The following is a 23356-nucleotide window of genomic DNA, read 5'->3' as shown; positions in this document are numbered from 1 at the left end:
TTAGGAATCCAGATGCACGGTCCTAAGTTAGATAATTACACCCTCTAAGATTTGTAGTACTTGAAATATCTGTTATGCATTTGGATATAAAATATACAGAGCCGATGCAGCAGTTGGACACGTGGAAGTGGGATCAAGGTCTTTGTGGCCAAGCAAACACTGGGAGGTGCTGGGAGCCAGAATGTGCTGAGGCTGATGGGGACATGTCCTATAAACCACCAAAAACTCTTCTTCTTCCATTTGAAGTTCACACCAGTCTAGAAAATCCTATCCTGTATATCACTGCCTTTTTTAGCTTTGCCTTCACTCTTTTGTTTATACCAATGAGCTCTCCAAAGCCTTATTTACAAAACGCTGTATCTAGGACACAGACATCCTTGTCCTCCTTGAGAAGGTCTTCAGAGCACGTGGACTCTCTTCTTTGGAAAGCTCAGACTCCTATCATTTCGCAACACCCTAACACTTTGCTTGACTACAGGATGATGACAAGTAAACAGTTGCAATCCTTTTGAACAAGTAGTTTTAAAAAGCTCCCTGTGAAGCTGAAACACTTTCCTGGAATGACTTAAGTCAAGAATTTTCACACCCCACTTCTGATGGGGAAAAGACTGTACAGTGTATACACACACACAGCTGGCAAGGTACGTAGTGATAAAAATGTTTTATGTGAAGGTAACAAAGATGTGTTGCCTAGCTGAACAGCTTTAGCCATCAATTTCTACATCAAATCCTATCTGAGAGAGCACATTAGCACTGGGTCTTGTTTCCCATGTAATCATTATGCTGCTAGTGCTGGTTTTATTCACTCCTGCATTTCTTTAAATGTTGTTTTAGTAATTCTTCTTTCTTAAGCGGAAGGAAGCATTAATCAGCCGGTGCACTTAGTACCTACTTACATTAATATCTAGACAATGCAGTGATTTAGAATTCTTAACACTTGTTTGCAGGTTTCTCATTATATTTCTTAGTGTCTTGAGGATGCCTTTCCTCATGACGCTTTACAATAAACCGTTGCAAAATGAATAGCTTTCATTATGAAATCAATGATATTCCCTCTAAACGTCAGGGGCAATGTCAAAGAAAAGCTACTATAATTGCTAACGCTGAGCAGTTCTTTTATGACCAAACTCTACTTCCCAGATGTCACAGCAATACGGGCATCACCTTCCTCAGCACTTTTGCCCTCCCTTGTCACTGTGGTTCTCTTGCTCAAGAAAGTGATTGTCAGCCATGGCTTTTTCTGTTCTTCTGTCTTTACTCTGTTTTCTGCTCAAATTCAACCTTAACCTTAACCCTGTTCAGCAGAAACGGTCTCAAGTTTACACCTGTGACTCTGCACAGCAGGAATCTCTGACCGCTGCCTCTCCTGACGCTTAATTATAAGCATGAATTTTAATTCTGAAGCACAAGAAGTAGTTATTAAGAACTTGATGTATTAACTCAAATTCCACTCTTTTTTCAGGAAGATCTACCATGTGGACACACTACTGCCTGGGACCAGCCCAGTCTTCACTCTACTCTTCTGAGCACTATCTCAGGCATTGGATATTTCAATTTGAAGTTCATCATTGCATTTTTAGGAAGCCCAAGCCAGTGTGCACGCCAGGACTCGCCCCTGGGGCGCTTGCTGCTTGCACTGCTTGGGTCTAAATGTGCATGTGCTGCTCGGTTGAACCCGGCCCAAGCTGGGGAGCCCAGTTGGGTTTGTACATCCAGGGCTGGACAGAGGACACATCCCAGGGCTGCTGCTTGGCCATGGACATGTAAGCTCCTCAAAGTTCCGTTCAAGATTAAATCAGGCACATTTACTGTTCCGCTTCCATTTTTTAAGGTAATGCTTACATTAAGCTCTGGTTCACAGGAAAATGCAAATGAAATCCTAAAAAATTGTAAGCATCTTGATATTCTCTTGCTTAAAACCAGTTCAAATTGTTCTTCCTTTTTTAGTACAGAACTAGACATCTGAGCCACTAATTTCTTTGCCCTCTCCGAGGCTGTTGAGATGTAAAAGAGACGAGTTAGCAGCCCCTGGCAGCGGGGCGGTAATGGAGATGCTGACAGACTTATTTATAGCATGGTCATGCTACCGGGCATCACAATTACATTGCACTCAGGGAAGTTACTGTGACTTCTCTAAGTAAAAGCTGTAGTTAAACAGCTCTTTAAAGCTTAAGACTGTCTATGTTTAGATGATTGAATTTTTGTCATAACCAGTGGTTATCCTGATGCTCTGTTTTACTTCAAAGGCATAAAATTGTCTTATCTCATTCCCTGCCTTAATTACTTTAAATGTACTGACAAGCACAACTGACCAATTAATAGTACTTTTTCTCATCTTATCTCCTTTGTTATCCAAGATGCTCTTCCATGTTGTAATTACTTTTCAATTTTTCATGACTCAAAATAGGAGAAGTACATAATGAATACAAATGACAGATTGATCCAATCTAACATGCATTGTAGCACCGGTGAGGTTGTCGTTTGTTATTAATGAGGGAGATTTGTCAGGTCCTTGTGAAAAGGCTCCTGACGCACAGCAATCCACATCTAATAGCTGTAAGACTGCAGCGGCCTTCAGCTGTTTAACTGTCATGCAACACAAACAGGGAGGTACGTGTGATTTTCAACGTAATTCCATATTTTTCTGGTTTGGTGCCATATTAACATTTTGGGGCTTAATTTCAAAGCATGCAAATCAGGTTAACTGGGAATGTTCCAATAAATGGTGTGTCATTGGAAAGCATCGAATTCTAAAGCCAAAGGCATTTGGTAGGAGCCAAAATCCTGATTTTTAAGGTTGAAACAGAGCGAGGCCTTTGTCGGTGGTGGGGGTAACTCCTGCAAGAAATGCAGAGAACGACTGTTCAGGTGTCTCCGCCTGTTTCAACCTGACACACAAACATACACCTTCACATCCTTACGAAGTTACCTGCCCACTGCAGAGCCTTGGTCAATCGCTCCTGATCAAGCTGCTTCATTTTACATTGATTAAGTATCCACTGGAAGCTGGCCTCCTATGTCCTGGGGAAGTATTTGCTATTCTGGTGTAGTCTGTGATTTTGAGAGATGCCAACATCTGACAAGAAGTTTATTGTAAAATCCAAAACCTTTTTGTGGGATGAGGAAAGATTCTTCATTGTATTGCAGAGAAACGTGGCAGTGAGCTGAGCACCAAACAGCCAGGGAAGGCGCAAAAAGGAGACCGTCAACGCAGGAAATTGTTTCCCAACCTCGAGCCCTGAACCTAAAAATCCAAACAGCGGAATCCTTGTCCCCTACATGCAGTTCCCACAGATCAGCAAAGGGTTTGTCCAGAATCAGAGCCTGGATAATACTTTAATTCTTTGTTGATGTCCATTGCTTTTGCAGCATTGACTTCAAAAATCCTTTGCACCAAGATCTGCCTCCCGGTCAGTTTTTTCTATCCAATTAAAAACTACAAAAAAGCAGTTTTCCGTTCAAATTACATGTTACGGCGTGAACAGCAGTATTTTTTACCTGAGTTTAACAAATTAACTGAAGATTAAACCTTGTTATTTAATCCTTCCAGTTTCCGTTTTCATAAGTGAATGTCGGGATTTTATGGGCATCGTTTGAAACAAAAATGTTGATCATAAAGGCTTTGAAGAACTACAGTAAAAAGTTACGCAGTTGTTACACAGCTCAAGGTGAGGAGAAGCTTTGACATTTACTCTGAAATTAGAGACTTTAATCTGCATAATTTATACACCGACTATTCATAAAAAGGACCACAATTGAAACTCACCTGTCATCAAAAGTAAAAGGCTGGAAACAATGGCTGAGACTGAGGCAGGGAAATGGTGTGATGGATGTTATTTCCTAAACATTTTCTAAGGAACGGTTCCTACCAGTTACTGAGGAAATTAAGGCAAAGTGACAAAGCAACAATCATTTCCAAGTAATAGTTCTTTTTCTCTTTTCATTATCTGTGCCGTCTGCCCTCACATCTCCTGCATTGTTCACATTTCAAAACATTTCCTGCCCAACTAGACAAGCGAGAGCCGTTCGGCCGGGTGAGGAGAGCGGCACCCAGCTCTTCATTAGTGATGGGTGATTTTGCTGGGCTCGGGAATCAGTTTAAATAAACACGTAAAAATCAAGCTGTAATTTTCAAATAACGAGCCGAGACTTCCCCCATTCTGCTTATTTTATTTTCCTCGCTCCCAACCTGCCCGTGGGGACAGGACTTGCTGCTTCGTGCCTTGGGAGCCACTTTTGGCTCCTGAGGGTTGTCCCTCTTTGCGGTGCCTCCGGCAGAGGTTGTTTCAAAGGCCGGCTGGGGCTCCAGAAGGGATCTCATTGCTGAACAGGAGCCCTGGGCAGGATTTCCATCCATCCTCTGTGAACACGAGAAACTTGTGTCAGCTCCTGCTCGGTCACAGACTCAGGTCAGCTTGTCAGGGACTGTCGTTCGTTAAAAGTTTACCAAAGGAAGCCTGACAGGATTGGTCTCTCGGTGCTACGACAGTATACATATGGAATAATGGCACGATGATACATTTCTGTTCACAGAGCTGACACTGCGCTTAAGCACAATGGGATAATCATTCTGTTTGACAACCAGTGACAGGACAAGGGGCAATGGGTGCAAACTGGAACACAAGAGGTTCCACTGAAAGATGAGAAGCAACTTGTTGGGGGTGAGGGTGGCAGAGCCTGGCCCAGGCTGCCCAGGGGGTTGTGGAGTCTCCTTCTGTGCAGACATTCCAACCCGCCTGGACACCTTCCTGTGTAACCTCATCTGGGTGTTCCTGCTCCATGGGGGGATTGCACTGGATGAGCTTTCCAGGGCCCTTCAACCCCTGACACTCTGGGATTCTGGGATTCTGTGTTCATGGCTCTGCACCCAGGAAAATACTCATGTAATAGGCAGATGGACTCCGGTGAGGAGTGTGGAAGAGGCGATGCTTTGTGACCGAAGTGGCAGAAATCCTTAGGGACTCTCCTATAAAATGCGGCTGTTTCTGGACTCTGAAAGAATTTCAGAATCGTGGACTCTTGAGCCAGAATTCCTCTGTGTTCACCCACAACCACCGCGTGTCAGAGGACGCGGGTGCTGGAACCGCGATGCCGTGTGCCCAGAGCTCATGGGGATTTCAGGTGCTTATCCAGGTGTGTTGTGAACAGCTCAGTGACTGCCGTAGCCGTATGATCTAATAAATTCTCCCTTCATGATGAATCTGGCCAAATTTCGGAATTTTATGCTGTTAACACAAGTCCATGCGTTGTTCCCCCAACCGCTGTGGGAGACTTTGTGGAGCAGGGTACAGATTACTTACAATCAAGGAATCATAATCGTCTCTAAAAATTACTGGAAAAAAGTAAAATATCAAGTTTTATCACCCTCTCTCTTCCATTTTTCTCCTGTATAAAGTCATGTGGTGAGGGACAGTTTGACCGGAGGGAGGAACAATGCATTTTTACCTTTTAAAAATCTACCTGTTTGATTTACTTATTAAATCTAGTTTTCCAAAGTATTTATTGAACACAAACATTTGATATTGAGCTTAGTTCATAATGGGAAAATTGTTTAAAGTTGTGTTTTGTTTTGTTTTCCTCTCGGCCCTTCACTCTGTATTTGGATTGATGTAAATAAGAAAAGCAAGCCAACACTGTTTAACAGCCTGATCAAAAGTTCTGCTTCGTCACTGCTCTTATTTTTATTTAATTGTTCAGTAAGTCATGATGCCATACAGACCGTGCAGTTCAAGGTAGGTTCCAGCAGAATTACTTATTTATCCAATTAAACCAGACACCAGAATTGTCCAAGCTGGACAAGCAACTGGTACAGCGTGTGGGTGGGTTGATACACCCAATGCAAAACCCGCTATTTGCTCCCTCTGAGCTCCTGTCAAATCCGGGGCCCGCAGGCCAATTTTTAAGCTTGCAATGCATTTAATATATGTGCAAACATAAAAGGGATCTTTCCTTCCCTTTCTACTCGACTTACAGAAATATTCTAATGAGTTGTTTCAGGTGGGAGAAGAAGGGGAAGAAATTTGGAGCAGGGGAAATGTGGGACTGTTGACTTGGCAGTAGCCCTGTCAAAAAATATATATTCTACTTTTAATACCCACCATTTGGAAAGCAAAGCCCCTTTTAAAATGCTTCAGAACTCATGTCCTTTTTAATTGCCTGGAATTCATGGTGGCTGTGCGAGAAAGCCATAAACATATACAATCATAAAAACACATTTAGACAACCCAAACAGAATCAGTGCCATATTATTTTAGTTTATTATTCCTAGCGGAGTACAGATTGGTCTTCCTACTTTGATATTTATTTATACCGAAGAACTACAAGAACATAAATGCCACTCTTGGGATAATCCTAATGCTGGGGCCGACCAGAATACACATTGCATCTGTCTCATTTGCAGGAGAATGAAGGAGTGTTTAGGTGTAATCCTGCTAATGAAGGACAAAGTTGAAGGTCAAATGTAGTTTTCAGAATGAATGTGTCACCACTAAGCAGGGAGAGCTGGAATTCTGCATTTAAAAGTCTTCTTAAAATATCAAATAACTAAGATGGGGAAAAGGAAAATGTGGCTCCTTGGTTTTATTATTCCTTTTTCTTTGAAGCCACTCAAGGATTCTGTTCAAGACTTTAGTGCTTATATGAAAAATTAATGATGGGTTTTTGCTAGACAGAAAGCCTTCTTATTTTGCACCTGATTAACAAAGAAAACTCAATGCCGAAGTGAGATCCCCGGCAGGGGGTCGTTCTCTGGGCGGCCAGCTCGCAGCTTCCCACCAGAGCATTTATTGACATGGGAAAATACCCACTTGTATCCAAAGCCGGTTAAACAGATCGGATACGTGCAGGGCTGGACGTGCTGAATAACAAGGAACAGCTTCTCGACAAAGGCAAATGTCAACCAAAATAAAGAGGCGGGCGAGCAGCACGCTGACCCCGTGCCGTGCCGGGGGCTGTTTGGAGCCCGGCGCAACGTGAGCCTTTTGCTGGTTATTGTCGGGGGGAGATTATCCGCGGAAGGCTGGGGGGCGACTGCAGCCAGCCCGCCTGGAGCAGAAGGAAAGCCAAGGACGCGGAGGCAGTTTATCGTGGATACAAGCAGATCTGCACTCCGCTCACAACCTGGTTTGATTTGATGTTCCTCACACACAAAGATCTCATTTTGGGGAGCCTGGGTGCTTTTCCCACAGGTCTTTTCTCCTGTGTAAAACCACACTGAGCTCGCATGAGCTTGTCTAACTGAAAGCATCCTGGTTTAACCCTGCGTCCACCCCTCAGCTTTAAACCTTCTTGCTTGGTTCCAGTCAGTCGACCCCGTGCATTTTCTGGGATACAGAAGGGCCATCTGCTACCCACGCATTCAAGAGGAAAGCCACCCAAAAAAGGTACAAATTTCACAAGTTACAATGTGTTTTACTTATTTTAAGCTTAAGGAAAGACAAACATCTGTTACTAATGTGTATCTATGATTTGTCAACGAGTACGGGATGCTTTTATAAATGTCTGTTAAATACAATGGTGCACTGCAAAGAGCTGAGCAGGGCTATATTAATAAATCTCAAGTCAGACTTGGGGTTTCAGTGTCAAACAAGAACGAAGCTGATCACCCTGGATGAGCTGGACCAGAAAATGTTCTTTGCTTTTCTTGTTATACCAGCAAATGGAGAACGATCCCCCCTGCCAAATACTGCCATTATGAACTGCAAGCTCTGTTTGTGTGCAGGTTCAAAAAGGAGTTACGTTGGTTTTGAAGGGACTGTGCATAAATACACGTGAAAGGTGCAGAATTCGTCTCAAACAATAGAAGTCTTCCACATAGAAACCTGGTTTCCTTAAAACATCGTCCCCGTGCCGTCTGGAGTTCTGAGGTGAGGAAATCTGGGGAAAGTTGAGTTGATAAGAATTGGTCTTTTTCAGGAGGACACAAGGTAGGGTGTATAAATGATCATTTCTAAACGACAGGGAATCAGTCATGCTGGGTATAAAAAGACACGAAACCACAAATAGAGCACCTGATAACAGCACTCAGGAGCTTTTCTAAAAGGCTTCATATTTTGTCTGATTTGGTTATAGTTTGTTTGCCCGAGCGATTCTTTTGAAGTTACCCGCTGAAATGCAGAGCCTGGTGTACAATAATAGAACCAGGCTGGCCGAATGATTGAACTGGCTAACTGCCATTTGCACAGCAATTATTCTTTTTTCTTGTGGATTTTTAGATCAGATCCCTGCAGGAACAGATTGAGTGGAGTTTTTATATTATTACTATGAATGTTTTGATATTGCGGTAATGATTTTTTGATATTTGATAATAAAGCCTTGGGATGATAGCAGTGGAAGCCTCAGAGTAGCTTCATAAACTATTGATTTTGTGGGGTTTTCTCATGGTGAATTGTTTTTCTTTGCTACCATCAGTTGTTTGGGGTTTTAATTATTTTTGTGAGGATTTCTCTCACTGCTTTGCCTACCTCACAGTGCTATTACATATGGAGTATATACCATATATTCTCCTGTCAAGATCTACTATACAAGTATACATGCTACTATACAAGTATATATGCTATATATATACATATATGTATATACAAATATCTATACTATACGAGATTCTCCATACAATCTCCTGTCAAGATCCACTGACCACAGACCAAGCAGCACAGCCCCAGTTTGGTCCTGCCTCACTAAACTCAATGAGAACTTTGCTTTGGCGACATTAAAATAAAGGATCAGGCCCTGTCTGAGAACAGCTGGATGTTTTTGATACAGCAAGATTACATTCCACTCAACATTTAGACATTTTTTAGGAATTAATATAATTTATATCCCTATATAAATGGCACTGGCTGCCTTTTCCTCACCTTTGCTCAGCGAGCGCCCTAATTTGTGTTTCCTTCTGCTCCTCAACCAAGAACATCCATGAAGTCTCACAGGCATGGATTTATTCTTGAGAATTACAATGCCTTTTTTATTTTTCCTGGCTCAAAAGTTCCTGTAAGGCAACAACATGAGAGAAAAATAAGGACAGACAAACAGACAGCAATGGCATGACCCTTATTTCCTTAGGAAACCAAGCTAAAAATGAAAATGTAACCTCAGACCCTTTGCTGAGGGCTCCTCCTTTGAAAACCACCATAAGAACAGATATATCCCCAATCAGAAAAGACACGTTGAGATTACTGGATTCTTGTGACTTATATTAAAGGAGTCAAGAAAAGAAACTAATTGTGAATAGCTTTTAAGTCCTCTTAAATCGCTATTATTATTATTACAATTATTAATATGGATTTTATGGTCTTTACTTTGCAAAGGAAAAAATGGTCCCATGGTATGGTGAAAAGCAGAGAGGGGCACCTGCGGGGCAGAATGCAGGTGTGTGTGCAGATGTGCTCCCCAGCTGGGCTCGAGGGACAGGCCGAGGAGTTGGCTGCTCTTCTGGCCCACGCAGGTGGCTGAAAACACCTGATAAGAGCGGCTGGCATCAGCGTTCCATCCCCAGGTATAGTATAGTATAGTATAGTATAGTATAGTATAGTATAGTATAGTATAGTATAGTACAGTATAGCCAGCAGAGAGAGTTTGGATTTTTGTCAGAGTCACTCCCAGGCAACTCGTCACCATTTCAGTGGTTGTTCTTTATCTGCATGACTCAATTTTAAAGCTTTAATGAAGCTCTTCAGCCAGTTCACTCGTGACCTTGAGAGATCCCGTAAAGTGCGCTGGCAATTGTGTAGTTGCTGCATTTCCACACGAGGCACTAAACCCTTATGTATCGGAAAAGTCATTTGGTCTGTTAGAACTTGCATGGAAAAATACAAATATTTCATAGGGACAAGCAGGCAGATTATTCTCCGGCTATCGATTCCATATTTTGGTCTGCTGAAAAACTGCTGCTAAATAGATGCCTCTGCTGGAGAGACTGAGCAGAAGTGGCCATTCCAGGGAGAGACTCTGGGGATTTATTGATTGCACATGAGAACACTAATCATGAAATAGCAAAGACCAAGCGTGCCGCTGCGACTCCTGTTTGCATAGAAAGGTAACGCTTCGCTTTTGGGCAGCCAGATTTTTTCAGAGTGTTAGCAGCTGCTGTCCCAGACCAAGCCACAACCCTTCCCACATCCCGCACCGCAGTCAGTTCCTCGGTGCTCAGTTCCAGCGTCTAGAGCACTGGGACAACACACGATCTTGTCTGAACAAGTAAGTTAGGAAATACAATACACTTGCTACACTAGATAGATACTGAAAAGGAAAATCCTGTCTCTAGTGAACTTACAGACGCTTTTCTCTCTCAAGCGTACGTGAAAACAGCATCAGGTTTGGCTGTTGAAATGGCTGACTGATTTTCTATTTTGTTCTTCATTCAAGAAGTTAAGTCAAATAATTTCATGCAATTCTTGTAATCAAATTCTTGTAAACTTTCCTTCCTGCTGACATGCTAATTTTGTCAACTTCTAGTATTCAAAACCCCCAAATTTTGAGTAAGACTAGACTCTTACACAGTTTACCATTTCACAACAATATTAGCTTCTTTTCTTTCCCCCTTTATCTTTCTGGGTTTCTTTGTCTGTTTTTAAATGTCTCTCTATCAAAGACAGAGACCAAAATGTGGATAGAAACATGCTATCCTTTTTTAAAACAAAGACCAAATTTTGCGCATATTTATGTGGGTCCAAGCTTTATGACTTTAAGAAAACACATATGAAGTGACGGCGTTCATTCTCAGCCTAGGTAAAACTTAGTAAGCTGTAAACGTTTGCCACAGGGTTTACCTACGTGAGATACTTTGCAATTTCCACTTTTCTAGTTTAGTTGCTAAGCTGGTAGAGTTACTCATCCGAACCACCCATGAGTGCAGCCATTGGGGGTGTCACTTGGAGAGCTATGTGCACAGCCAGAAACCAAACCATGTTCATACAGAGTCTTTGAGCCCCAAATCAAAGCTCACAATATAGAAAGTATTTGGGTAAGCAGCTGCTAACAGAAACAGATGGAGGATGGTTGTTCATTACGTATCACGCGTGGTCAGTCTGGGTGGGAGCCCATGACCAAGTGGAACCTCTTGGGGCATCTTCTGAGGCACCTGCTCGTTCTCTGCATTATCCACAGCCCCGGGCACCTGACCTGGGAACTGCGGTTATAGCGCTCGGAATGGGCTGGGAGGACCTATGTCTTATTATTATTATGTCTTTTAGGAGTTATTATTATAATATTTGTACTATTATTCTTATTATTATATTCTTATGACTTATTGGAGTGAGAGGAGAGAAGGGAATGGAGCTGGTGAGGGGCTGGAGCACAAGTGTGATGGAGCGGCTGAGGGACCTGGGGGTTCAGCTGGAGAACAGGAGCTGAGGGGAGACCTTCTGATCTCTGAACTGCCTGAAAGGAGCTTGGAGCCAGGGGGGTCGGGCTCTGCTCCCCAGGAACAAGCGCCAGGAGCAGAGGAAACGGCCTCAAGTTGCCCAGGGGAGGTTGAGGTTGGATCTGGGAACAATTTCTTCCCCAAAGGGCTGTGGGGCATTGGAACAGGCTGCCCAGGGCAGTGCTGGAGTCACCATCCCTGGAGGGTTGGACAGACGGACATGAGGTTCTCAGGACATGGGGCAGTGCCAGGGGTGGGTTATGGTTGGACTCAATGATCTTCAGGGTCTTTTCCAACCAAAATGATTCCATGATTCTGTGTTTCTATGTCCCTGTATTTAATCTCTCTTGTGGCATTTTTCCCTTATTTTGCCACTCTTTGGCCACACCAGCCACCTTACGAGCATCAGAGTCCAAGATTTAGCAAACAGGAACCCAGCCTGAAACCTAGAGCCCACAATAAAACCTTCACTGCTTTTTCAGAAGCAGGCAGAAGGAAAAGCTGAGACAAATAATGATTTAGTTCTGTTTGTGCTGGGGGCTAGAGCCAATGAAAGATCTAATCCATACTTCACACACAAGCGGATGCAGTTGCACCGATTCAGAGCAGAACACAGAACCGCTGGAGTTCCCTGTGCTCCTGAACACTCAGGCACGTCGGAACCAACCGGTTCTGCGGGAATCTATAAAGACACTGCACATGACATGTTCCCCGAAGCACAGTACAATTTAGGTAGAAATCAGAATGGCCCAGACTGAGCTCTTCTCCCTGGGGTTACAGGTGTTGCAGCTCTCAGCTCCTCGCAGGTGGGATTCAACAAGCACCTATAGCTCCAGGAAGGACTTTACCAAACAGGGTCCTGAAAGTCCCATAAACGCCAGTCTGGCTCCAAATCTGATGAGAGGATCCAAATTGTCAGTTCAGCGGGAGAATCTTTCTGTTGTAGGGATAAAAAGCTCAGAGGACCTCCCTCATGCTCAGTGGTCTTGTAATTAAATGTTACACACTTGATGAGCATTGCATTGCAAGCCTCAAGGCTAATTTACATGTTACCACCAAAATGTCTTGTTTTAGTTTGCTTGTAAAGATGCTGCACAGGCATCATTGCATGTCACTGCAAATGGTTTGGATCAATGATTCTTGGGTGACTCTCAAAATTACTAAAAGCTGTACATAATCACTGCTAAAGAGCCCTTTACGGAACCAATAATATTTCTTCTACAATAGCTATTTTATAACTAAGATGGCTTTCCTGACGTGACTGACAATGCTAGCTAGCATCACAAACAAGCAGCCTGCCAGCAAATAAAGGATCGCCTTTTTGGGATACAAAGTAATTCAATTCAATTATAGTATTACATGTATAATTAAAGTGTATGTCACTTTTCCAAGAGTTGTCCATAATTCAAGCCAGCAAGACAGGGTGGGAGGAAGAAGAAAATGATGAAAGTAAGTAAGAGCTAGTTGTAAGAATGGTGATAGGTATGATGCCAATATAAGGCATTTACTGGCACATTTAAATGCTTTATGTTGTAAAAGTTGCTTTTAGCACACACAGCTTTATGAGTTTCTTGTTCTGAGGAGGTCATCCCACAAGTAACATTTCAATGCAGACGTATCAGATGGGCTGAACTGCCGCTTCTTACAATTCACTATTTCTTTAATACTTATTTGACTGACTTCAAAGCAATGCAACCATTTATTGGAATATATTAATAATAATAAATTAGAGTTTCATTCGCTGAATTCCAGCTCTTAGAAGAATAAACAACCTTGTGCAGATGCAGAAGAAAGGCAGAGAAATATTAGATGACTTACCACAGTCTGCAGGAGGTGAGTGGAAGAATGAGAATCAGAACCTCTGGCCTCTGGCCTTTCTTCCAAATCATCTTTCCTGTTTTTGTGCCACAGTAAAATGATTTTGCATATGTCCTGTCCTGGAAATATGAAAAATATATGCAATATGCAAAGCAGCCAATTGGACTGCCTTTTGGAATATATCATCGTTTATGAAAGATGCATCTTGAAGCCTAGACAGATTGTGCGCAATTAATTGCAAACTGTCAAAGAGACTACAGCACTTTACTGCCAATTTGTAAATAAAACCTGGTGTGCAAAGGGACTTGGGCAAGTGAGGTGAGTTTCTGGGGATAAAGGAAAGGCAACGCGCAGATGCAATGCAACACCATTTTTACACTCCAGCCTTTAAGAATTTTGCTGACCCTGTAAGACAATGGTGTGGTGCAGAGTCACTGGGCGCAGCCAGGCTTCTCCATAGGGGAAGATTTTACATAACCCGAGTGAAGAAATCCCAGCTTATTTGAAAAGCTAGAAGAATAAATAAGGCATCAAGAGCAAAAAGAAAAACATATTTTTTTAATTAAAATCTTAGTATACACATAAGCAGTTTTGTACCCTCAAGATGTTCTGAGCGATGGCAAAGTGTGGATCACTCCAAATGCAGGGGACTGCAAACAAAGCAGATTCCCTTTATGTCCTGATTCTGACCCTCAAATGATCTCTGTTATAAATATGCTCATGCTGGTGACTGGCCAGCACCTGACTGGGTTGCTTACCCCGTGCTGTCTCGTCCCCTTTCCACCACTGCTGTGACCAGCCTATACCTCATTGTTCCCCTCCGCAACATTCAATAAATACAATATGCTTGGTGCCACTGCTGATCCGCCGAGCCAGTGACTGTCCGGCCCAGTGACTCGGGCTTGGTCTCGGCTTCAAACGAAAAATAATGACGCCTGTCTTTCCAGGCTTGAACCCCTCCGGTGAACAGCATCCCATGCGGAGCACAGACCTGCAGTAATTACGGGAACAGCAGTTTGTCACGAGCTGCTGGCGGCACCAATGGACAGTCTGCTGGTGGGTACAGGTAGAGGGAGGAATATGTAAGAAAATACGATATTTGTGACAGGCTTAAGTTGGAAATTCTTTTTTCAGGGGATGAAATGCACACGTGGAGGTAGTAGAGATGAAGAACTAGGTACCCACATTCATCAACAGTTCTTTCCGCCTCGCTGGTATTGAATATACATGCAAAAATTACTCCAGTGTAAATGAGTTTGGCCCAGCTGGTGGGCACGGCTACATGAGGTGCGATTTGGGTCTCCTCTGAAGTCCACGTACATCAGCAGCTTCCCAAACAAGTAGGTTTGGCCCCTGGGGAAGAGCAGACCGGCCCACGTATCCCAGCCGCTCTCCACACCGGTGCCATCGATGCTCAGTAAATGAACAAGTCCCTTTTCCTCCACCCTGAGCCTCGTGGCAGGCCCAGAGCTGACAGCAACAACCCCCTGTGCTCTGCGAGCCCAAAAGGAAAGGAAATAGCTAAAAGGCTGCTCTTCATGGGAAGCAGTTCTCTTTATTCTTTTCCCCCCCGCTATCTTGTAGTGCAAATGCAGTTCCAGAAATGACATAAAACACCCAAATCCACAGATGGTCAGGTAAATTAAAGGTTGAGAGAAGATGAAGGAAAAAATGGCCTCTGAGCCTGATGGGCTTTGGATGGAGCTTCACAGGGAATCGGCAGCTGAAAGGACAATGGGGAAACGCAGGCCCAGCTCGCTGAGAAATCCAAAGCCAGTCCCAAGCCAAATTAATAACAATACTTTGTTTCACAGCTTCCTAACATTTAAACAATATTGCTGCAATTAGTGAATGAAGACTTTTTGTTCTATCTGAGATACACGGTGTTTCAAAGAGATGGACCCAATTTCAAAGAGACAGTGATTTCAAATTGGGTCCATCTTTTTGAAACACCCTGTATATTCTTTCCTCCCCAAACTAATGTATCTTCTTCCTTTCAGGATTTGTTTTTGAACTAGATTGCACTTGACTCTAGGGACAGAAGGTTTCCTTCAGAAATCTTTGCTGAGTTTAGAGCACAAACAGCTGCATCCCTCCAGCCTTTATTAGCTCAGACTTGCAAAACCTCCGTGCTCACATCCCCTTGGTTGTCATTTTGTTTGTTGCCCTGCTGGAGCCTGCTTGTGTTTCACCAGAAAAGGCTCCCCAGTCCACAGCTAACAGATGTGCCTTCTCATCTCACCCAAGGAAACTGTCCTGCAGCTTTGCCTGTCCCCCAGGCATCCCTCAGCATCCCCAGGCACCCCTCGTTGCCCCAGGCACCCCTCATTCCCCCAGGCACCCCTCAGCATCCCCAGGCACCCCTCGTTGCCCCAGGCACCCCTCATTCCCCCAGGCACCCCTCAGCATCCCCAGGCACCCCTCGTTGCCCCAGGCACCCCTCGTCCTGAATGAGCACTGGAGGATGGGGCTCTCATTCAGATCCCCGGAGCGTTCAGATGATGGCAATTTGCTATACTGCAATTTCAGAAAGCAGCAAATAACACTGGCCAGAATGACATCCCCTTCCCTAACCCAAACACGGCGAGCCCCCTGAACATCCAGCTTTAGCCCTGGCCGTGTTCATTGTTATCTTAATATACTGCGATGAAAAGCAGAGTCCAAGAGGTGGGATGCAATGGGGTTCGTGTGCTGGCTGACAGCTTTACCGCACAGTCACAAGTAATTTCCAGCCGTAAGTCAGGAGAATTTGCTTGGTACTCAGGGCTGTGCCCTCCCTTTCCCCTCTCTCTGCCGCTGAAGTCATCATCTTCAGCTGAAAACCGAGGTACCCGCCTGTGCTGAGCAATGCTGATGTGATCCCAGGATACTGCCGCATATGTCATTTAGTGCTGATTTGCACAGAGATTTTGGAAGGTAGAATAGGGAGGGAGAATAGGGAGAGCCCGTTAGTAATATTTTCTTTAGAAATAGCGGTCCCTTGGCGTCTGCCCCTCACCGCAGGCTGGTGGTGCGATGTGCCCGGCGCAGACTCCGCAGCTTTTCGGACGGGCTGCCCGGCTGCCGGCAGCACTGCAATCCCACTGGCTCTGCTCGGTTTCCACCAGCCCTGCTCGGCTGCCCTGCAAGAACGGAGAGGAATATTTCCCCGCTCTCTGGAGTAAAGTCCTCCGTTACCATGCCATGGAAGGATGTTTGGTAGCTAAGGAAAAATGCTGACTTTAAACCACAGATAAGGCTCTATCATTTACACTAATGAGCTCACTGGTGGGGAATTTGTAAAATTTTATGATGAAAAGTAGCTGTAGTCAGTGTTTGATGGAATTTACCATTTCATGTTTTTGCTGAAAATACACATAACTACTAATAATTTTGCCATCCAAACCTAGAGAGAAATAAACGCAGCAAGAATTGTCCCAGTAGAAGTTCAAAGTTCTTGTAAACTAATCCATTATTTTAAAGATTTATTCTTTAATCATGGGTTAGTCTAAATTCTGCTGGGAAGGCTATAGCCACTTTTAACTGTTGAACAGTGTATTAGTTATTCAGAAGGAGAAGCCCTTAATGAAATATGAATATCAGGATGCTAATTGCTGGTAGCTTATGGTTAAAAGTTAACCCCATCATTGTGCTGTCAGATTTGGATTTTGATGGAAATGTGCACCAGGATGCACCCTGGGGTGGTCCTGTCATGATTTCTGTGCCAGGTCCCACAGATGTCCAATATGTGCAGGGAAAAGGGGGGTATCCAAGAGCTTTTGTCATCATGTTCTGTCGGGGCAGTAAATGACAAGTGGTAGGAGAGTATCTCAGTCCGTAGATTACAAACACCTAGACCGTTCTGTTCAGAACCAGAACAAATGGGTCTGGCTGGAGAGAATAACCCTGCCATGAAACTAGGGAAAAGGGCAGAAAGCAATGAGTGAGAGTAAGCAGAGAGAACAGAGGTGTCTCCAGCTGAAGGGCTGGAAAACTCATGCAGTTTGGCATTCATATGAGACAAGAATGAAATTCCAGCATGTTTTCTCTCCCCCTTTGTTTTGTTGGTTGGTTTAGTTTGGTTTTTATTTTCAGCCTACCCACTCCATTTGAGATGTTTAAACCCCACAGAGCCCCTGGTTACAGAATCCCAGAATGTCAGGGGTTGGAAGGGCCCTGGAAAGCTCATCCAGTGCAATCCCCCCATGGAGCAGGAACACCCAGATGAGGTTACACAGGAAGGTGTCCAGGCGGGTTGGAATGTCTGCACAGAAGGAGACTCCACAACCTCCCTGGGCAGCCTGGGCCAGGCTCTGCCACCCTCACCCCCAACAAGTTGCTTCTCACCTTTCAGTGGAACCTCCTGTGTTCCAGTTTGCACCCATTGCCCCTTGTCCTGTCACTGGTTGTCACCAGAAGAGCCTGGCTCCATCCTCCTGACACTCCCCCTTTCCATATTGATCCCCATGAATGACAACTGACAGTAAGAGGGACAGCTGGTTTAGGGGCTGTTACTGATGTATTTTGTAACTCCATGAGTCCTGCAAGCACTGGGTATATGAGAAAACAAAGCAGACCACCAAAAAGCATCAGTGTGAGAGACTGCCAGCCAAGAAGCTGGTCTTGCATGTCAGTGATCACAATTACAACCATCTTTCAAGAACACATCTCATTTTTCACAAAAATATCGTCAAACCCATAGTTCTTGTATTGATATCTTGTCTTGATATGGCTCATCCCAAGATTTAATTTTTTGGTATCTAAAAGTTTGTGTCTACGTCCCAAACCCATCGCTTGGTACCCAATACAGACGCACTGAAGTGTTGCTCCTTTTCTGTAAGAGCAGCCGCTAGAGAGAAGGATGCACACGAAGATCCCCTCGGCACTTCTGGTGCTTCCTCTGTGAGTAAAAATAACACTCAGAATTTTACCCAGCGTTTGTAAGGTGACTTGCTTTATCCTTTCAGATAAAATACATTGAATGAGATTATTTTTAGTATTGCAGCTTCACCGTGCATCCTGAAACACGGCCAAAATTAGGGGCCAGGGAAAAAAAAATCGTTGGCTAAATTACACAGAGGAGATTGGATTACCTGTTCAAACAGAGCTCTTAATTCTGTGTATAAATAGAATCCACAAATACAAGAGTACTGTGGCAGAAAATAAAGCCAGCTAACAGCCCCTAATAACCCCTAATTATTAGGAGTTTCTGTTAACATTTGGACAGCTTTGGTCTTAATTCTTTTAAGTTTGAAGAGGCAGCACGACCGGGGTGGCCACGCTCGCAATTACAGTGAACACACAGGCTGCTCCAGCCCACGCTGGCTTCAGCTCAGTGTTCTCTGGCAGCCCGCGCTGGGATTTTGCCCTGTTAAAATATAATTACCTATCTGAATGGCGACTAATTTCCAGTTTGAGTTATTTATTTATAACAATGTGCTTGTTTTGACAGAAGTCCACGACGAGAAAAACAAATCAAGCTCCTGACCTTGGCAGCGTCGCTCACTTGGGGATTTTTTGTAACCTTCTAATATCCAAGTAATGAATTAACTTGCATGTAATCAGTGAACACAACACCAGAGATCGAGCTGGAAAGCAGACACCTCTTAAGCTAAGACTGAAAACCAATGTTACTTTCTTACAAAAGAAAAGATTGACAACACTATACTACATATGGACAATTATGGTTGTGTAAACCAGAATGCTTAGTATAATAGTTATCTCAAGAATGGTGTTTTCAAATATCTTTAGCAGCTAATATTCTATTTAGAGCTAATATTCTTTCCCAGTTTTAAAGCTGCCCTCTGTAATATATAAATGGGAGATTAAAAGTCAGATGCTGTATTGCAGGCAGTTGATAAAGAGCAGCAGATGACATTATCCACATTACCTCAATAAACTGTGGTGTTCTTCAAAATATACAAACCCCAGTATCTGTGCAGCCTAGTCATCCTCCAAGGTAGACCATTTTATATCCATTTACTGCTGCAATCCCAGTTTGGTGAAGATTGTGTAGTAGTTTCCCCTTGGACCTTCTGCTTGCAACCACCCATACCCATCAAAAATTCCCACTTGTGAGACTCAGGTTTCCATGACTGCGACTGCAAAAGGTGAATTTTTATTTCAATATTTTATGACGATCTTTTTTAACATTTCAAAACACAGGAAGGTACGGGGGAAAAAATCTTAAGCTTATTTTGTTTTCTATTCGCTGGCCAGAGGTGAGATCTGAAAGCAAAACTCAGAACTATTTCTCTGCAGGAAGGAGTGCATGACTAATTTGGGGGAGACACCTGCTTTCATTTGATCAAATAAAATTACAGATCGTTTGGATACGAACGCACCCAAATGATCACCTGGCAGTTATTCTCACATTCATTTATTCACCCTGGAAAGCACATGCACTGTTTAGGTGTCCGTGCTACTGATGGGTTCTACCCTCAGTGATGCCACCTTGCCCCGCAAGCACGAGGCGTGACAAGAGAACGCCCTTGGCCTGTCTGTCCCTTTGTCTGTCCCTCTGTCTGTCCCGTGTCCGCCCCGCGCTGGCAGCGTGCGGCACGGCGCGTCTCTGGGCCTTGCTGATTCTCCGGGGTGAGGAACATTGCAGATCATTGCTGCTGGATGGCACCTGCGCCGTTATCTGCTCCTGCTGGGCTCTCGCTGAACCCAGGCTGCTCTCTGAGTTCCTTAATTGCTCACCGCGGAAGCTGAAGGTGACACCAGAAGCAAATCACCATAAACACATGCAAACCTCTCTTACAACAGCAAACGAGACGGTCATAGATGGCGCAGAGTGCGGATCAGCAAGAGCCGTTTTGCTCTAAATCTCATTTTCACACATCTTCAGCCCCGGTATAGAATCCCAGCAGATGCCTGGGAAGACAAGTAGCTTAAGTTTATATGGGCATATATAAATCCCTGAATTACTTTCTGCTGTTTATACTTCATAAACTAATATAGCAGTGAACAAACTTCATTTGCAGAACTGTGAACAAACTGCATTTCATAGAAGTTATCCAGTTATGGGCCAGGCCTTGCATTTCTTACGCAGGAAGGATTAAATCAAAAGGCAAGTAGTCTGTGAAAAGGTGGGTTTATACACAGCCAGCCGAACCCTTGATAAATTATCTTCTTGAAGGAAAATGAAGGTTTCCAGCAGATTTCCCTGTACTTGTTTTGAGAGCAGCTTTCGCTTGCCCCCCTCGAGGCTTTCTTCAGAAGTGAAGCTGAAGCTAAATGTCTAGTGAGGCCCAGTTTCTAAGGATGATTTTGCTAACACAGGATTAAGGCTCACTGCCAGTGGAATGCAGGGCAGGTAACGCTGCTGCTCATGGTTTAAACTGTTTTGTGGCTAAACTGCATCTTGATTTCTACTGATAATGGTTCAGTGCCTCTGAGCTTCAAACTTGCTTCTATAAGAGGTAAAAAAATGGGTTATTTGGGTCTCTCAATTTTCTTTTTCTGGAACAAAATAAGCAATCCTCTCATGATCTGAGCAAGATAGTAACCTGTCCTGAAGTGGTTCCTCAGAGACTAAGGAGGATGATTCCATTAATTTTTTCCCTCCAGATTATTTCAAAGCTTTTTTCGTTTGGTTGGTTTGGTTTTCTTTCTTTCTTTAACCATAGGTGAGACATCAAGGGAGTTCTACAAACTAATAGACTGTGGTCAGTCTGTCAACATCAAGGTCATGGCTGGTTACCCTGCAATGGACAGTCAGCACATTTTCTCCATATCCACAAAAGCATTTCTCAAAAGCAAACATCAAACCAACAAAAAGCCCTGCTTGACAAATACCTCCTTTCCAGTCTAATATCTACATCTCTTGCAGTTTGTCAATACCTCGACAAATCCTTGGTACAGAACTGCATCTGAATGACAACTGCCCTATTGTTTCTCAATGACATCGATTAACAAGGCCGTTTGTAATTAGCTGGGGGAATGTACTCCTTGCCCTGTGTAAACATCTGGATTTGCAAATCTGCACTCCAAGTTTGGGAGCTCTCTGCCACACATCACTAATTACGCCACATTCTAATATATCAGAACCTCTAGGCTCCTGCTGAGCGTCTCTTCTTTGTTCCCAGCACCAGTCAGAGGCTGTTGTCAGTGCAGAGAAAACCAGCATAACTGCCTAGCGCCGCATGTGACACTTAATGAAAATGAAGTAGCGTCTAATTTGCATGGCTGGGGTGACTTTATTAAAGCTGGGTGCTGCAGGTGTGCAGGGCTGACAGTCTGCGGCACCCGCGGCGTCTGGCATGGGACACTGCATCCCCCTCGCCCATCTCCTCTGTGACCCATCGCGCTCCTGCTAAAATGCCAGATTTGTTCATTTTCCCAGGCCCATCTGTTCTTGTTCTTTCGTTAACTCCGCCCGTGACGCCGCCTCCTCCCAGGGGATCACCACCAAACACCCAGGGCAAAACCTGTGTGAAACACCTCCTGGGTTCAAAGGGACAAGCTACAAATCAAAGTATCTATAGCACAAGAGAAACAGCTTCTGTCACACACAAGAAGTATCTTAAAAGAGAAATCTATTATTTTATTTTACATGAAAAAGAGCCATGTATGTTGGAAGAACACACAGTCAAGCACTCAAAAAAATGTAAAAGGGCAGAGTTGTGCTCCTTCCATTTGCATTTCTCCATGTCTTTTCAGCAATATTGACAAGTATGCAAAATGCGCATTTTTTCTGGTTTTTATTTGCTTTAGCCTTATTAGTACCCCTTACAAATATTAATTTCATTTTTAAAAAGTTTCTGATTTTTGGCTCAGTTAAGAAGGTCAGCACTAATAATACATTGTAAATCAGGACCTTATGTCTTGCAGTAAAACACAACACACCCTCTAACAGGTTGTGGCTCCACCCACTCCATTTTATCTCATTTTCTCCTTCTCAGGAGAGTTTTTGTTTCTCTTTTATTATCTGTCCAGCTCCTTACTGACCACTTTCCTTCCCCTGCAATCATTTCACCACCACACTGGTTCCCAGACTGCTCCACGTCTAGAATAACGCGGGGTGTGCTGATGCTTCCCGAGGGATGATGCCATTGGTCGTAGCTCCATCGCGTCCCCTCAGCGCCAGCCAGTGCCAACCCACGGGCCAACTCTGGGAGTTCACAAACTTCCCTCTGAGCAACTTCACAGACACGTTTCACTTCACAGGGCAGTAACGCGAATTACGTTTTATTTGTAGCAGTTTGCAGAGAGAGATCCGTTTCTCAGGTAAAACCTTATGAATCACACAACTGGAACAGCACAGTCAAACAAATTAAAGCCTTTACCAAAATTCATAATGATTTGCACCGGATGATGTTAAATTTCCCAGGGACGATGCGACAAATCCACACATTTTAATCTCTAAGTTAAATTTTGCAAACAGAAAACCATGTTGTTCCAGTGGTTCGTTTCTAATGGTTCATCAGTAAATCTCTTCTTTTGCAGTGCCGGGTTCTGAGTTTTTGACAGCACATCCAGAATGAACACCGCACAACGTCCACCGAGACAAAGCAGTCTTTGCACTTTGGAAAACGGCAGCGGCCCTACAGCCGCGCTGCGGGCTGGGCGGGCACCGGGGCGACTGTCCCGGCACCGGGGCGACTGTCTCCGACAGCGGGGGCTCTGCCGGCCGCAAAATCTCTTTCTGCTGCCAGGTTGCGGCTCGGGAAGCCCAGCCGGAGGCCCCGCGGTTTGTCTCGCCCCAGGGGGTGAAGGAGGCGGCTGAAGGAGATCGGGCACCCCGGGCAGGGGGACCCTTCGTACCCCGTCCCTCGGCGCGATCGCCGGCGGGGCGGGCGCGGGGGGCGGTCCCGCCCGCGGCTCGGAGCACTCCCGGGGATGCTACTCCTGCTGGGGGACGGCCGGCCCTTGTCCCGCCGCGCTACTGCCCCGTCCCTCCCAGCCTTCCCCGCCCAGGAGCAGCACGGGGAGCGGCGGCCACATTCCGCGACGCGGGCCCGACACCCCTGTCCCCGCCGAGCTTCCGCGGGGGCCCTCCCGCCCCGCGTTCCCCACGGTGTCGCCGCGGCCCGGCGCTCCTACCTGCGCGGTGCGGTGGGTGCGCGGCTCGGTGCGGTGGGTGCGCGGTGCGGTGCGGGCGGCTGCTCGGCACCTGCTCCCGCGCCCGCGCCCGCGCCGCCTCACAAAAGCCGCGGCGCGAGGCGGCGGCAGACGGACTGCGCGGCCATTGGCTGCGCC

The 23356-nt window shown here is 44.8% G+C and overlaps 2 long non-coding RNA genes across 3 annotated transcripts; one reads left to right on the top strand and one right to left on the bottom strand.

The window, feature by feature from the left end:
• Positions 1-6234: 6234 nt before the first annotated feature.
• Positions 6235-23334, bottom strand: LOC110360422 (uncharacterized). The gene is made up of 3 exons (XR_010465866.1): positions 23201-23334; positions 8853-8983; positions 6235-7875 (listed from the first exon to the last, which is right to left on the bottom strand). It is a non-coding gene; the product is annotated as an uncharacterized LOC110360422 (long non-coding RNA).
• LOC110360423 (uncharacterized) lies at positions 7251-21494 on the top strand. Of its 2 annotated transcripts, none has more exons than XR_010465867.1 (3): positions 7251-7382; positions 7721-7865; positions 14122-15476. It is a non-coding gene; the product is annotated as an uncharacterized LOC110360423 (long non-coding RNA). The 2 variants fall into 2 exon arrangements; XR_002416308.2 differs by lacking the exon at positions 7251-7382 and adding an exon at positions 18606-21494 and having other exon boundaries at positions 7734-7865; positions 14122-14230.
• Positions 23335-23356: the final 22 nt, after the last annotated feature.

The sequence above is a fragment of the Columba livia genome, chromosome 13 (genome assembly GCF_036013475.1).
Source record: "Columba livia isolate bColLiv1 breed racing homer chromosome 13, bColLiv1.pat.W.v2, whole genome shotgun sequence".
Taxonomy (NCBI): domain Eukaryota; kingdom Metazoa; phylum Chordata; class Aves; order Columbiformes; family Columbidae; genus Columba; species Columba livia.
The sequence above is the reverse complement of the archived record's forward strand: the minus strand, read 5'-3'. Positions and strand labels throughout refer to the sequence as shown.